This window comes from Scylla paramamosain, chromosome 12 (genome assembly GCF_035594125.1).
Source record: "Scylla paramamosain isolate STU-SP2022 chromosome 12, ASM3559412v1, whole genome shotgun sequence".
Taxonomy (NCBI): Eukaryota; Metazoa; Arthropoda; class Malacostraca; order Decapoda; family Portunidae; genus Scylla; species Scylla paramamosain.
Genome location: NC_087162.1, coordinates 14,505,448 through 14,522,947, shown reverse-complemented (window position 1 = coordinate 14,522,947; position 17,500 = coordinate 14,505,448). Strand labels below are relative to the sequence as shown.

The 17,500-nt window shown below is 40.2% G+C and overlaps 2 protein-coding genes across 5 annotated transcripts in view; one reads left to right on the top strand and one right to left on the bottom strand.

Annotated features, from left to right (window-relative positions):
- The window catches only part of LOC135105732 (hemicentin-1-like), a 141,508-nt gene that overhangs the window by 106,304 nt on the left and 17,704 nt on the right, over positions 1-17,500 (bottom strand). The window lies entirely within an intron of this gene.
- Positions 9,479-17,500, top strand: part of LOC135105730 (zinc metalloproteinase nas-4-like) — a 233,776-nt gene continuing 225,754 nt past the window's right edge. Inside the window, exon 1 of one of the 2 annotated variants that reach the window (XM_064014170.1) lies at positions 9,479-9,545. The gene's annotated coding sequence lies outside the window, so the exon portion shown is untranslated. The remainder of the gene's footprint in view (positions 9,546-17,500) is intronic. The other variant, XM_064014169.1, reaches the window with a different exon arrangement.

Sequence of the window (17,500 nt, the reverse complement as noted above, 5' to 3'; positions counted from 1 at the left end):
GGGATCTGAACCGGATTTCCGAAACATGATCCCGATGAGTCCGGAATTCGCGCGGCAGCCTGCAAACCGAAGTGATCCGCATATTTCCGCTGCTAAAATCCGATGAAAATAGAAAGAGAGGAAAAAAAAAGGAAAAAAATAAAAGAAAAAGAATCAAGCACCAATACAACTTTTTTTTTTCTTTCGTGTATTTCAGGCGGTTTTTAATAATTGTATTTTGGGGACATATTTTTGACATATGTATGCGAATATTCGTTCATTGCTGCCGTTCTGAATTGTTTTCGAATTTGTGAATTGGTGGTGCTGGTGGTTAAGAAATGGTGATGGTGGTGGTGGTGGTGATACAGGCAACAGTAGTGGAGACCGTGGTAGTAAAAGTGATTACAGTAACTTAAAGTGGCTTCTCAAACATTTTAAAACACCCCCATCAGTTCCTCCAAGACCCCATCCCACCCAAAGGGAAGAGCGTGTTTTGGGTAGCGTATAGCGTCGTGGTGGCGTGACTGTAACCTTTGATGAGTGCGTGTCTTGCTGTCCGCGCCGACTTGATTACCTTCACCTACAGGAAGAGTCACTACCGGCGCCGCGAAAACACACCATTCTGGATTTGTCTTCTATAACTTTGGCAAAAGACTCTCGCTTAGTGACGGTCTTAGGATTGTATTGTTTGGTTTGTGTTGATTGTATTGTTTGTGTTGCTTGTGTTGTTTATTAGGATTGTGGTTCCTGTTCTTAAATGTTGCGTCGATGGGTCTTTTCTGTTTGTCAGGTTCTAGAGGAAGGTGTTGAGGATATTTTTTGAGTGATGATTCTCGTGGCAGTTTAACGACAATTCCGAATCTTCAGTTAAGCTGTAGTGAAAGTTGTCTGAGGGTTTTGAAGGATGTTTTCATGGTTGTAGTGATGTTATGTGAGAATGGGTCTTGCATCATCATTATATTGTAGTTATCAGGCGTCTCAAGTTTTTTTTTTTTTTTTTTTTGTGAGTCTAGTCTTAGTTTAACAAGAATGCATCAGTGAACTTGTAGTTGAAATTGTTATGGATTTTCTAGAGTGTGTTTGTGACTGCAGTAGTAATTTAATAAAGATTCTCTGTCATCATTGTATTAGGAGATATTTGGGATTTTCAAGGGCGTTTTCATTCTTTTAATAGTTTAACGAGGACTATTCATCTTCAATGGAAAAATGCATGAAAACAGTCGTGATGAGAGAACAAAGAATATTAACTTATTTCCAAAGCCTACAGAGATGATAAGTCCAGTTTTCACAATGTTTTTCACCAATTAAAAGTGCAGATTCTTTATTAAACCATCACCACAGTCATGGAAGCATTGGAAAACCCCGACAGCTTCCAGCCTGTCAGGAGCGGTAGAGATAAGACACAGTTATACTGTCTTTGGTCTATTTTTGGTCTTTTTATAGTGAAATTTTCGTTGTGATTTATAGTGAGATGAAAACTAAATTAGTATCGTTAATTTGTCATGTTTACGAAAAATATTGTGAAAAACAAGCAAACAGGATTTAGGTGCAACCAATAATCCCTCAGTCTCACGGAATCGTAAACAACAGGGATGCAAACTGCCAGATAAGAAAAAAAAGAAGAAAAAAAAAACAGGGTATTAAAGGGAAAACATTACATGAAAATACTGAAAATAATTTTTCTTGAAATATTATTCTTATTCAGTAAAAACATGGAGGTAAAAATGAGGAATTAAATTAGAAAATATTTCAAGTAATTTCCTATCTTATAATATTGTAATTGCCCCGCGAAATCGAAATATGAAACAGAAAAATTACGTAATTAAAGGTAAAATATATACGTGGGTAAAGAAAATATTACGCTGAGGTGAAGTTCCCGTGGAAATGTCTTATTGTTTTGTAGAGATGTGTTGTTAAAAGATGTTACTGTGCAATAATATATATATATATATATATATATATATATATATATATATATATATATATATATATATATATATATATATATATATATATATATATATATATATATATATATATATATACACGGAAAAGAACATTTACGTAGTTATACCCAAATTTTTACACATGGGTACTGAAAATGTTATTCTGAGATAGAGATGTAAGAAAGTTTGTCTAATATAGACGTGTGAAAGAAAGTGTTACTGTGACATTGAAAAAAATAAATAGAATCGGAATCCAGAGCAGGGAAACAACGTGACTAAAGATGAAATATATACGTAGTTACAGAAAAATGTTAATTTGAGGTAACATTCCCATGAAAAGGCTTAGTGCAACATACACCTGTAAAAAAAAACAACTGTTACCGTGGCATAGAAAAATTCAAATACAGGGAAAAACATACTACGTTTCTAGAGAAAATTGTATTCTAAGAGAGAATTGATGTGAAATGTGTGAAGTGAAGTGTTACTGTGGCATTTGGTTGATGAGTAATGGAAAACAGTTCTGGAAAGTGGTGTTGGTATGTACCACAGTTATTATGAAAGGTGGTTGTGTAATACAGCTGTTATGAAGGGAAGTGTTGGTGTGGGATAGAGTGGTGCAGTGTTGGCGTGGACAGGTGTGTTAGGGGGCGGCCAGGCAGGTGAAGCAGTGCAACGTGTGCTGCACCTTGACGCCAGGTAAACACACGTGATTAAAAGGTGGCAGCAGGTGTAATAAAGTGGCGGTGTGTGTGTGTGTGTGTGTATGTGTGTGTGTTCAGATGTATACACAATCCCCTTCCAACACACACACACACACCACACACACACACACACACACACACACACACACACACACACACACACACACACACACACACACACACACACAACACCTTTCCAATCCCCGCACTTATACAAACGAGTATACACATACAATAATAACGTTAAGGGATGCACTAATGCGTATCCTTTATAGAACCACAAACGCCACACTCCCATAAGAAAGAAAAAGAACGAAAAACACACACAAATAGAGAAAAAAAGGAGGAAACCAAGAAATCACAAGAAAAATTTGAGAAAAAAAAGAGAACCAAAAGAAAACGAAGACAGAAAAAAAAAAGCTGAACGAAAATAGAATGAAACTGAGAAATCACAACAACTAGAAAGAGAGAAAAACACACACCACCAAAAAAAAAAAAGGAAAGAGAACCAAAAGAAAGACGACCACCAACACCACCACCACCACCACCACCAATACCCTCCCCTCCCCTCCCCTCGTATCCCCACCCTAGGCAAACATAAATGGTGGCAGCGCGGCATTTCAGACAAACACCATTTGGGAGGTGGGGAAGTAACACCCGCGCCTCCCCGCTCTGATGTGTGGTCGCGTGCGTCTCTGGGTAATGGTTATGGTAATTTTATGTGCCCGAGGAGCTGGCCAATTTATCTGGAAATTACTGCACGCGTTTTATGGCGTGTGAGAAGCGGGAGAGATGGAGGAAGAGAGAGAGAGAGGGGGGCGGGGAAGAGGGTGTTAAGAGGAGAGCGGGAGAGGGAGTGGTGTGGAATGCTATAGGAGTGAGAAATAGGGATTACATGGAGAGAGAGAGAGAGAGAGAGAGAGAGAGAGAGAGAGAGAGAGAGAGAGAGAGAGAGAGAGAGAGAGAGAGAGAGAGAGAGAGAGAGCTACGGAAGGAGTGAGAAACAGGGATTATAGTGTCTGTGAGAGAGAGAGAGAGAGAGAGAGAGAGAGAGAGAGAGAGAGAGAGAGAGAGAGAGAGAGAGAGAGAGAGCTACGGAAGGAGTGAGAAACAGGGATTATAATGTCTGTGAGAGAGAGAGAGAGAGAGAGAGAGAGAGAGAGAGAGAGAGAGAGAGAGAGAGAGAGAGAGAGAGAGAGCTACGGAAGGAGTGAGAAACGGATTATAGTGTCTGTGAGAGAGAGAGAGAGAGAGAGAGAGAGAGAGAGAGAGAGAGAGAGAGAGAGAGAGAGAGAGAGAGCTACGGAAGGAGTGAGAAACAGGGATTATAGTGTCTGTGAGAGAGAGAGAGAGAGAGAGAGAGAGAGAGAGAGAGAGAGAGAGAGAGAGAGAGAGAGAGAGAGAGAGAGAGAGAGAGAGTTCATCATACTTTACACCTCCGAAAATAATGATGATGATGATGATGATAACGAGTAATAGGAAGAGGCGAGACGGAATAAGAGGAGAAAGAGGAGGAGGAGGAGGAGAAAGACGAAGAAGAAGAAGAGGAAAAGGTGAAAGACTAGAAAGTGGGCAATTACGAAAATGGAGTAAGGAAAGTAGGAAGACATGAACGAAAGAAAGAAAGAAGTAAAGTAGGAGAAAAAGAAGGAAGAAAGAAACTGAAGAAGGCAGTTAGGGAAGAGAAAGAGAAGGAAGAGACAGAAATGAGGTGTGGCTGGAAGTAAAAAGAGATATGGGAGAGAAAGAGGCGAGAAGAGAGGCAAGAGAAAAAAAGAAAAAGAAAGAAAGATGCCGGAGAAGATATGGAGAGGATAGAGAGAAAAAAAGAGGCAGAGAGAAGTTATAGAGGGAGATAGGAAGAAAGAAGGAAGAAGAGAGGTAAGAAAGAAAGAGAGAGAGAGAATTAGGAGGAAGCATGGAGAGGTAAAGAAAGGCAAGAGAGAGAGAGGTGAAGGTAATGATAAGTAGAAAGAAAGGAGACAAGGGAGAAAAAAAAAGAGGTTTAGATGAAAGCAAACAAATATATGGGAGAGAAAAAAAGAAAGATAGAATAAGAAAAACAAGATAATATGAAGTCGGAGAAGGAAAAAGGGTAAAAGATAAAGTAGGAGAAGGAAAGAAGGAAGAAGAGGAAGACGTTAGAGGAAAGGAAAGATGGAATAATAAAAGATAAGTAAGGAAAAAGAAGAAAAGGTAAGAAAAAGGAGAAAAAGAGGGAGAGAAAAGCTAGAGGAACATGGAGGAAAGAAAAGAAGTAGGGAAAGGAAAGAGGAAAGAAAAGTAGGGAAAGGGAAGAGGAAAGAAGAGAAGATAAAAGGAGGAAAGGAAATAAGAAAAGGTAAGAGAAAAAAGAAGGCAGAAGAGAAGATTAGAAAAGTGAAAGAGGGAAAGAGAAAGAAATATAGGAAGAGAAAAAGAAGACAAGTTGAGAGATGTAAAGAGAGAAGACAAAGTAGAAAAAAAGAAAACATAAGCTGGAGAAGGAAAGAGGGAAGAAAAGGTTGGAGAAGAAAGGAAGGAGGGCTAGAAAAAGTAGGGGAAGGAAAGAAGGGAAGGAGGGAAGGAGTGGAGGCGTGTAGGCGTGGGTACTTACCTTAACATGCCCTAAAACACCTGTGTGCATATGTTGAGGCGAGGCAGGTGAGCATCAAAGGGGTAGCGAACTAGATGAAGGTGATAGGTGGTGTGTGTGTGTGTGGAGCAGGAGAAGGAGGAAGAGAAGGAGAAGAGGAAGAGAGAAAGAAGAAAGTGTGTATTGCCATGTAGGAGAGGAGGATAAATAAGGAAGATAGGAAGAAGAGGAAGAGGTTTCGTGTGTGTGTGTGTGTGTGTGTGTGTGTGTGTGTGTGTGTGGAGCAGGAGAAGGAGGAAGAGAAGGAGAAGAGGAAGAGAGGAAGAAGAAAGTGTGTATTGCCATGTAGGAGAGGAGGATAAATAAGGAAGATAGGAAGAAGAGGAAGAGGTTTCGTGTGTGTGTGTGTGTGTGTGTGTGTGTGTGTGTGTGTGTGTGTGTGTGTGTGTGTGTGTGTGTGTAAGTACCATGGCTTTTCTACTGTATCTTTTCCTGTTTTTTTTTTTTCCCAACAGTCAATCTCGTAATGCTGATGAGGGAAAAAAAGAGATAATTCCCTACACACACACACACACACACACACACACACACACACACACACACACACACACACACACACACACACACACACACACACACACACACACACACACACACACTCCCTCCCTCCCTCCCTCCCTCCCTCCCTCCCTCATTCATTCATTCATTCTTTCATTCACTCATTCTCTCTCTCTCTCTCTCTCTCTCTCTCTCTCTCTCTCTCTCTCTCTCTCTCTCTCTCTCTCTCTCTCTCTCTCTCTCTCTCTCTCTCTCTCTCTCTCTCTCTCTCTCTCTCTCATTTACACGCATTTAGATGCCGCGCCACGTTTCGTACTGCTGTTCTCACCAAAGTAGCTATATTCTCTCTCTCTCTCTCTCTCTCTCTCTCTCTCTCTCTCTCTCTCTCTCTCTCTCTCTCTCTCTCTCTCTCTCTCTCTCTCTCTCTCTCTCTCTCTCTCTCTCTCCCCTGCTAGGCACACACATTCAACACACACACACACACACACACACACACACACACACACACACACACACACACACACACACACACACACACAGCAGAGTAGTAACATAAAGATAATTTTGCAGCCACATAGCAAAGGTAATTCGGAGCAAAAGTCCCGAAGAGAGAGAGAGAGAGAGAGAGAGAGAGAGAGAGAGAGAGAGAGAGAGAGAGAGAGAGAGAGAGAGAGAGAGGTAGGAGGGGAGGGTTGGGGCACATTCTAACTAGAGGTGAAGTCCTGTCGTCTTGTCCTGTTTTTATCTTCTCCTCCTCCTCCTCCTCCTCCTCCTCCTCCTCCTCCTCCTCCTCTTCCTCCTCCTCCAGGTTACTTGCCAAATACAGTTACTCTTGTTTTCCAGCGGGCACCAATTTCCCGTTCTTTTTCTAGAAGGAGGCAGAGGTGAAAGTCCTCGTTTTGTATTCTCTCTCTCTCTCTCTCTCTCTCTCTCTCTCTCTCTCTCTCTCTCTCTCTCTCTCTCTCTCTCTCTCTCTCTCTCTCTCTCTCTCTCTCTCTCTCTCTCTCTCCCTCCCCGCATGCCACAGAGACCCATCCAGAGAGAGAGAGAGAGAGAGAGAGAGAGAGAGAGAGAGAGAGAGAGAGAGAGAATATGTACATTATCAGATGAATTTTTCAGCTGAATGAGTTTGAAAGGAAAATTTTAGTCCAATTGGCTTTTTCTGGAATCCTGCATAATCTCATCGTTATTATTATCATTATTATTGTTATTATTATTATTAATATTATTATTATTATTATTATTATTATTATTATTATTATTATTATTATTATTATTATTATTGTTATTATTATTATTACTGGCATGGCTATTGTCATTGTTATTACCAGCAATTATTGTAAAGAAATTAAATATTAGTGAGAAAAGAGGAGGGGAGTAGATAAAACAAGACCAAGAGGGAAGGAGGAGGAGGAGGAGGAGGACAAGGGAAGAAGAAAGTTTAACAAGAACAAGAAGAGCAAGACGTAGGAAAGGAGGAAGGGGAGGAGGAGGAGGTGGATGTGGAGGTGGTGGTGGTGGTGGTGGTGGTGGTGGTGGTGGTGGTGGAGCAAGAACAGCCAGAACAGGAAGAGCAAGAAGTAATATAGAAGAGGGAGAGGGAGAGGAGTGGATGCAAGAGGGAGATGAAAAAAAAAACAGTTAGAAAAAAGGAACGAAAGAGAAAAAAACAAAGAAGAGCAAGGAAGTCAAGAAGAACAAGAACAAGAGCTAGAAGATCAAGAAGAGCAACAATAACAAGGTGAAGATGAAAAGAGAGAGAGAGAGAGAGAGAGAGAGAGAGAGAGAGAGAGAGAGAGAGAGAGAGAGAGAGAGAGAGAGGAGGAAGAACGAACTGGGGGAGGAAGAGGCGAGGCAGAGCAAAGACTGACAGGCTTCCGTGGAGAGAGAGAGAGAGAGAGAGAGAGAGAGAGAGAGAGAGAGAGAGAGAGAGAGAGAGAGAGAGAGAGAGAGAGAGAATGAAAATTTGAGAGCATAACCTTTTCAAAACAAACTTTTTAAAACCTAATCATTTGAAAATCAAACCATTATTTGAAAACTTAACCTGTTGAAAACGTGACCCAACCAATTATCCCCGTTGTCTTTGGAACAGTCCTGACGAGATAGAGAAGCGTTTCAGAGCACGGACAACACTGCACAAATACAACTAGCGAGCCTTGCTGACCCTCCACGAGGACTACGAAGAGCTAGAGAGAGAGGGAAAGAGATAGAGGGAGGCAGAGGCAGATTCACTTAACCATTGCTGTGGCCTCTGGACTCAACACAAGTGGACACAAAAGCAAGCCTCGGAACCAACCTCACCAACCTCTCTTCAGACCCCCCTACAACACACACACACACACACACACACACACACACACACACACACGCCAAACACTGGAGTCCGCCTCACATACAAACAACGCGCAATTGAATTCAGCAAACGGCGACGCAGGCAAGCCGAGGGTCACAGTCATGATACTGAGACCCAGAGAGTATCGTGAGAGACATGAAGGGGAGTTAACGGGTGAAGAAGTCGCGTCTGGTCACCACTATCACCACGTCCACTGCCACCATGCCCCGCCAAACTGCGACACAAAGAACACCAGGGAATAGGAGGGAAAGAGGAGGGTCACTGCCAGGATGCTGAGACCAGGGATGAAGAGCATTTGGAGAGGAGCATGTGTGGGAGGTAGCAGGAGAAGGAGCAGGGAATAGCCATCTCTTTTTACCTTCTCCGCTCACACCACAAACGCTACACTGTGATAAGTATTTGTAAACGCTTTATTTCATTTATTTATTTATCTTTTTCTCTTTCTCTCAACACAACTGTTTTCAGAGGCCATGGGGATTAGTCAGTTTCTTATTGGTGTTTTGCTCCCGTTGATAATGTTGAATGCTTTTTAATCTATCTGGAATCATGAAAACGCCCTTGAAAACCTCTCGAGCTTTTAATAGTGAAGGTAAGTCAGGTTGTCATGGGTGTTTTCCTAACTGATCATGTAGAATCCTTATTAATTTATCTGGAATCATGAAAACACCCTTGAAAACCTGTATGGCTTCCAGCAGAGCGATAATAGTGGAAATAAAATGACACCTACTTTATATTATACCCATTCAATTAAAACCGCACCTATTTTAAGCGCACAAATAACTAAAGACACGTTAAGGAAGTGGGTGAGGAGGGGGAAGAGGTAGTGAGGCGCTGGAGGATAATATAATTTGTGTGGACGCGTGTATTTCAGTTTAACAGTCGAGTAGTTGAATTACTTACGCTGTCTTCCTCATTGTACACAAAGTTATTTCTCTCTCTCTCTCTCTCTCTCTCTCTCTCTCTCTCTCTCTCTCTCTCTCTCTCTCTCTCTCTCTCTCTCTCTGGTGATAAAAGTAGTTAGTATTACGTTGTGGGAAATTATGTGCTAGTTACAAAATAATGAAAAAAATAAATAAAAAGCATTCGTTATTACTATTATTATCACCACATTCACCACCACACCCATTATTATCATCACCATTACCATCATTATTACACCCACAGTCATTGCCATTACCACCATTATTATCACCCACCACTTCCACCAGCACCACCATCACCAATACATTTCACATTTTTCCCTACTGAAGGAAGAGGAGGAGGAGGAGGAGGAGGAACAATAACATTAGCAAGAGTATCAGTAGCAGTAGTAGTAGTATTTCCCGCTTCCTACTGTGTGTATCCGACTCTCTTCGCTTAACTGTCTCCGTTTTCTCATTTGCAGATTACGCGGCAAGGAACAAGAAGAGCGAGAACACTTAGCAGCACAGGAGGTGAGTAGCTCCTCCTGGTATTGTTGTCTCACACCAGGAACCCTTTTTTTAGTGTCTAGTCTAGGAGAGGAATCTTTTTCTTCTTTAGTATCATGGTATCCTTTTTTACAGTGTTCTGGTATTATTAGGTCATAACAGGAACTTTTTTTCATTGTCCTGGTATCTTTCCTTTAGTGTTCTAGTATTACTGTCTAAGCGAAGAATCGTTTTTTTTTTTTTTTTTTTTTTTTTTAGTTTCTTGGTGTTATTTTTGATGCGATGAAAGTTTCTTAGTGTTCTGGTATTGTTATCAATGCGATTAACTTCTTATCAGTGCCCTGGTGTTATTATCGCATACCAGAAACTTTTTTTTTAAGTGTTTGGTATTATTGTGTGAAGCGAAGAACCTGGTTTTAAATGTTTTTGGAGTTAATGTCTAATTCGAGTAGTATTTTTTGTAAGTGTCCTGGTATTATTTTCTCTTACCTGGAACCTTTTTTTAGTGTTCTGATGTTTTTGGCAATGCGAGGAACCTTTTTACTGTCGTGGTATTATCGTTAGAGAGAGAAACCTTTCCCCCCACCCATTTTTTTAGTGTCTCTGGTTATATTTTTATATTTTATTCGACGCAACCTTTTGTAGCAGCACGCGAGGGAGTCTTTGATCATGTAGACTCAATTATTCCAGGATTATGTGATTATGTTTGTTTTTATGTGACCGTGAGTCGTTATTTATTCATGTGTGTTATTTTTATTTTTCGTATGGGCATATGTTATTTGTTTCCTTTCCTTTTTTTTTTTTTTAGGTCGAAAGAAGGCTATGTGTATTTATGATAAAAGGCTGTTATTTTCTTTTTTGAGTAATGGGGAAGAAAATTACGTAATGGTCTTTCTTATTATATATCTTTTCTTATGTAGACAATTATGTTTATTTATTTTGTTGTTGTTGAATGGCAGAGAAGGTTTCTTTTTAAAGCTCTTGTTTAAGATGAGTTTCGTTTTCGCGCATCGTTGATGATGGTAATTTTTTTTATTTATTTATTATTATTATTTTTTTTTTTTTTCGTTTTATTTATTGGTGGAATTTGGGTCTCCTTTCTTTTCTGCTGATGAAGGTTAGCATTGTGTGTGTGTGTGTGTGTGTGTGTGTGTGTGTGTGTGTGTGTGTGTGTGTGTGTGTGTGTGTGTGTGTGTGTGTGTATCTGTTATTGAAGGTGATGTCTTTTTCTTTAATGTTGAAAATGAAGTTTCTATTACAGTTTATTGAAAATTAAGTTGTTGTTTTTTTTTTTTTTCTGTGTATTATTGAGCATGAGGCGTCCTTTGTGGGCTTGTTGTTGAAAATGATTTTTTTTTTTTTCTATCTGATATTGAAGTTAAGGTCTGTGTCACTGAAAATGAAGCGTTTCTCATTATCTTGTAGATGTAGAGGCTATTTTTATTTGTTATTGAAAATGAGACTATCTTTTTTTTAGTCTATTATTGAAGATGAGACCTTTTCGTATATTGTTCAAAATAAGGTCCTTTGTTCTTAGAAGACTATTGAAAATTGTGTTTTTATTATATATTGCTCAAAATAAGATCCAAATTTTGAGAACTAATAAAAAAAATGTCGCTGGTTATTTAATGATGCAGAAGCAGCAATATTATTTTTTTTACAGTTTCATTCTACCGTAAAATACGTGAAGATATAAACCGATATCTCTTGTCTCACGCCTTATCTCTCTCGGCACTGATGGGGCGAGAATGATTTATGGGAGCTGTGCGTGTCGTGTGCTGAGGACGAAGGGCAGTATTGTCTATGCAGGACCTGAGTGTAACGCCTCGCTTTCTTTCCTTCTGGGGAGGTGGACGATATTAATGAGGCGCAAAGATTTATGAGATCCGTGTGTGTGTCTCATGTTGTGGCGGGGGAAGAAGAATTGTTTATGTATCGTGTTAATGTTATATCTTCACTCCTGTCCAGACTCGAAGTGCTCCTCGTGCAGAAAGGCGAGAAATACCATTAAATTAAAGGGAAAAATACTTTACTCAGACTTTTTATCTGGCTTCCACTGCTTCTACCGTCACTCTCTCTCTCTCTCTCTCTCTCTCTCTCTCTCTCTCTCTCTCTCTCTCTCTCTCTCTCTCTCTCTCTCTCTCTCTCTCTCTCTCTCTCTCTCTCTCTCTCTCTCTCTCTCTCTTTGTGTGTGTGTGTGTGTGTGTGTGTGTGTGTGTGTGTGTGTGTGTGTGTATGCATTACTGAAGTATTCCTTGTAGAGAGAGAGAGAGAGAGAGAGAGAGAGAGAGAGAGAGAGAGAGAGAGAGAGAGAGAGAGAGAGAGAGAGAGAGAGAATCTTTTAAATAAAGGAAGAAATACTTAACTCTTTCTTTATGCTTATGATATTTCCTCAACTGTGACTGTTTGTGTCCCGAAGCATTCCTAACGTAGAGAAAGATGATTTAAGTAAAGTGGGAACACTGTGATTTTGTACTTGTCTGACGTTCCCTAAACTGTGACTATCAATATATAGGAATGTATTTCTCGTATAGACAGAGGGAGGAAAGAGTATTAGTGTTAAGAGAGTAAGTTTCCGATCTATCTCTTTAATTGACTGTCTTCTTCCTAACTCTGACTTTTATGGCTTCTGAAGTTTGATAAGTGCTTTGGTGCAGCTTTCGTGTGCCGCTAAATATTTCTCGGAGTAGAAAGACTGAGGAACGTGATTAATATAAAGCGTGAAGTCTTTCAATCTATCAGTACCTCTTAACGCTTAACTTAATTGACATCTTAACTCTTACTCCTACATCTTCTGAATGTTGGTAAAATGCCTCGGTGTAACTTTTACCCAACGCTAAGTACGCTAAGTATTCTTCAGAGTAGAAAGGCTGAGGAAACATGATTTATGTTAGGAGAGTAGGTTTTCAATTTAGTGTCTCTATACCGGACTGACATATTGACTCCTTCTCATATTGCTTCTGAATGCTGATAAAATACTTTGAAGCAATTTTTTTTTCCATGAAAGAAGAAAGGTAATTTAATTTGTGTTTTCATTTTATGTACATACCGGGTTGAAACATTATCTGTGACTTCTGTGGCCTCAGAAGTTAGATAAAAGCCTTTGATGCAAATTTTACCAAATGCCAAGTATTTATCACACGAGAAAGACTGAAGAAAGTGATTTGTGTTAAGGAAGTGATACGTATTTGAATTTGCTCAGTATCTGCCTGGCGTCCCCTTAATTAATACTGATTGTTTTTTCTTTCCTTTTTTTTTTTTTTAGGGGGACGGCATTTTAAGTGACTTTTTTCCTACTACTCTTTTATATTATAACAAGTAACACATCAAGACACCTCAGTGATTAAATTGGCAGAGTCTTCTTGTTCTCCTGCTCTTTTTTTTTCACTTTTCCTTTTTCTTTTTTTTTTTTCGTGGAGGGGAAGGAGCTGCATTTTTATGTTGGGGGGTGGTGGCCTTTTAAACTTTATTTTTAATACTTCCCTGTGCTCTTGACCTACCTGGCATTTCATCTCTACGTAAGAATTGTAAGAATAAAAATACATGCATAACATTTCCAGTCTATGTATTTTTTTTTCTTTTTTTCCTTTACTTTTTTTCTGTTTTTACAAGTTCCATCTTCCCAACCACCTTCTTCACCCTTTCCTTTTCTTTACAGGTATTTTTACATTCCACTCCATTTCCTTCCACCTTTACATTTCACCTTTCCTAGGAACTACGGACATACTCGTACACACAGACATTTTCCATCCTTCCACCTGCCTTTCTCTAATGCTATTTTTACATCACGTCGTTATTTTTGCATATATTCCCTCCCTCCTCCCCTTATCACTCCCACTCCACCGATGCCTCCCTGCTCTTGCCTGGAAAAGTCCGCGTCAGTGAAAAAAGCATAACATATTCTTTACTGGAGAGTCGCGGAGCAAAACACACATTGGAGGAGTGGCGCGGGGGAGCAAAAATATCACTGGTGTGGCTGGTAAGTAACGCGGGTGTCACCTGAATACTGCCTCTGCCTTCCTGTGTGTGTGTGTGTGTGTGTGTGTGTGTGTTGATAGTCTTGTGTTTTTTTTTTTTTCTTCTTACTTATTGCATTATTTCAGTGAATGTATGTGAGAGTATGTTGATAGAAAGGGTGAATCAGTATCCTCCCTCATACTTAATGATTGGATTGTTTCAGTTCACTGTTTCCCGTTTTCTTATGTAATGGTTCTGCCCAAGGGTAACATAACTGGTGGAAATACGTAGGTAGATGAATACACAAGCCCAACTCATACTTAAAGTATTATTTATTCATTAATTAGTTCATTTATTATTTGTTCATTTATTTATTTATCTGTCTCTTTATTAATTTACGTTTCTTTTTTATGTAAGAGTGCCACGGGCCAAGGGCATTAAAAATTATGAATAATAAAAAGCCCACTTATTACAAGTTTTCATAAGATATCAGATAAAATGGTAAAAAAAAACAGAGGATAAGTGTCTTGAAACCTCCTTGAAAGAGTTCAAGTCATAGGAAGGAGGAAATACAGAAGCAGGCAGGGAGTTCCAGAGTTTATCAGAGAAAAGGATTAATGATTGAGAATACTGGTTAATTCTTGCATTAGAGAGGTGGGCAGAATAGGAATGAGAGAAAAAAAGAAAGTCTTGTGGAGCGAGTCCGCAAGAAGATGGGAGGTATGCAGTTAGTAAGATCAGAAGAGCAGTTAGCATTAAAATAGCGGTAGAAGACAGCTAGAGATGCAACACAGCGGCGGTGAGAGAGAGAGGCTGAAGACAGTCAGTCAGAGGAGAGGAGTTGATGAGACGAAAAGCTTTTGATTCCACCACTCATACCCCCTTTAAAAGGGTGGTATGAGTGGAGCCCCGCCCCCCCACCCACACACACATGTGAAGCATACTCTGTACATAGGCGGATAAGGCCCCTGTAAAGAGTAAGCAGCTGGGAGGTGAGAAAAACTGGCGAAAACGACTTAGAATGCCTAACTTTATAGAATCTGTTTTAGTTAGAGATGAGATGTGAAATTTCCAGTTTAGATTATAAGTAAAAGATAGACCAGGGATGTTCAGTGTAAAAGAGGGAGACAGTTTAGTGTCATTGAAGAAGAGGGGGATAGTTTTCTAGAAGGTTGTGTTGAGTTGGTAGTGGAGGAATTAAGTTTTTGAGGTATTGAACAACACTAAGGTTGCTCTGCCCCAATCAGAAATTTTAGAGAGATCGAAATTGAGGCGTTCTGTGGCTTCCCTGCATGAACTGTTTACTTCCTGAAGGGTTGGACGTCTACGAAAAGACGTGAAAAAGCGCATGGTGGTATCATCAGCGTGAGAATGGATAGGACAAGAAGTATGATTTATAAGATCATTGATGAATAATAGGAAGAGAATGAGTGACAGAACAGAACCCTGAGGAACACGACAGTTAATAGACAGTAAAGAACAGTGACTGTCTACTACACCAGCAGCAGAACGGTCAGAAAAGAAACTTGAGATGAAGTTAGAGAGAAGTATAGAAGCCGGTGGAGGGTAGTTTGGAAAGCTTTGTGCCAGACTTTATCAAAAGCCTTTGATATGTTTAAGGCAACAGCGAAAGTTCCACCAAAATCCCTAAAAGAGGATGATTCAGTAAGGAAAGTCAGAAGATCACCCGAAGGACGGCCTTCTATCTGATTGCCATGCTGGCAATCAGATAGAAGGTTGTGAAGTGACAGATGTTTAAAAATCTTCCTATTAAGTATAGATTAAAAAAACTTTAGAGAGGCAGGAAATTAAAACAATAGGACAGTAGTATGAAGGATTAGAGCGGTAACCCTTTTTTAGGAATAGGTTGAATGTAAGCAAACATCCGGCAAGAGTTTGTCTAGGCAAGATGCAAGTACGAAGGCGCAGTTTCGGAGAACAATAGAAGAGACACCATCAGGTCCATAAACCTTCCGAGGGTTAAGGCCAGCGAGGGCATGGAAAACATCACCGCGAAGGATCTTAATGTGATCCTGGCCAAGTGAAAAATGATTGGTGTAAACAGATAATAGACAAATAAATTGTATATATATATATATATATATATATATATATATATATATATATATATATATATATATATATATATATATATATATATATATATATATATATATATATATATATATATATATATATATATATATATATATATATATATATATATATATATATATATATATATATATATATATATATATATATATATATATATATATATATATATATATATATATAGGTCATCCCTCTTACCCTCTCCCTTCTTTCCTTCTTTAGTTCTGTGTGAGGTTTGGGGTTTTTAGTTCGTTTATCATCCACCCAGCTTCTCTCCCTCTCTGTGTTTGGGAAAAGAAGGAAAGTGAATAGAGAATAGGTAGATAAATAAATAAAGCTGCAAAGGGTGTCAGTCCCTAACGAAGACAAGGGAAGTCCTAAATTAACTTCAGTGTCTTTCAGTCTTATTCTTTCCCTTACAACGCTGCACCACTTAGCATCCTTGTCACCTTGCTTCCCTTATATTTTCCCTCCCATTCACTTTTCTCTGTCATCCTTCCTTCTCATATTCGCTTTCCCAGCACTCACACCTCCCTTCCTTACCCATTCCCTTCCCATTTCCCTTCACATAGTATTATCTTCTCGTGTATCCCTTTCCATCTCTTCCTTCTCATCACATACCTCCCCTTTCTATCCCTTCCTTTCCCTTCTCCTCCCACCATATACCTCCCATTTCTATTCCTTCATTTCCCTTCTTTTCTCTTTGCATACCTCCCTTTCTATTCCTTCCTTTCCCTTCCTTCCCCCTCACATATCTTCCCATTCCCTCACACATATACCTCCCCTCATATTCCTCACACATTCCCTCATACACGCTTCCCATAGTTCCCCTCTTCTATATCTCCCCCTCCCCTCTCGCATATCTTCACGCAGCTCCCCCTCCCAAAGGACGTCTCCCCTCCCTTCCCCTCCCTCTTCCCTCACTTCCCAGTCCACCCATATCCACCTCTCGCTCCAGACCCGCATAATAAACATCCATTTGATCTCTCTCTCTCTCTCTCTCTCTCTCTCTCTCTCTCTCTCTCTCTCTCTCTCTCTCTCTCTCTCTCTCTCTCTCTCGCACCATCTGCTAGGTAAACCTCATTTCAGAGAGTCTGGCTTTCACTTATAATTCAGTGAGAGTGCTTGTGTGTGTGTGTGTGTGTGTGTGTGTGTGTGTGTGTGTGTGTGTGTGTGTGTGTGTGTGTGTGTGTGTGTGACTGAGTGTGTCCGATTATTCAACGGCAAAACTCATCCACAGACAGAGAGAGAGAGAGAGAGAGAGAGAGAGAGAGAGAGAGAGAGAGAGAGAGAGAGAGAGAGAGAGAGAGAGAGAGAGTACAGATATGCAAAAGAATTGTTCCCTTCTAATTAACATATAATCCCCTTCCCCTCTCTCTCTCTCTCTCTCTCTCTCTCTCTCTCTCTCTCTCTCTCTCTCTCTCTCTCTCTCTCTCTGATCATAATTTATAACTTTATCCCACGTTATTCCCCTCTCCTGTCCCTCTTCCTTCTCTCTTCACTCTCACTCCCTTTCTCTCCTCATCTTCCTTCTTTCTTTTCTTCTCTTTCCTTTCCCCTCCCTTCTTTCTACTTTCCCCTCCATTCCCTTCCCTTCATTCTTCCTACCCTCCTTCCCCTAACCTTCCCCTCACTTACCTTATCCTCCCCTCCTCCCTTTCTCCGTCACCCTCTCCCCTCTCTCCCCTTCCTCCCTCACATTCCACATAATTCAACTACCCACCCACCCCACCTCTCCTCTTCCACCCAAACACATTGGCCCTCTCTCTATCCGTCCCCCCCTCTCTCTCTTTCACTCTCTCTCCCCTCGTCGCTTTATTATGCAGTAGCGGATAAGCGTGCCAAAAAAAGGGGTGAGTTTTTTAAGGTAATACAGCGCAGTGAACTATATGAAGAGTGGACATTAT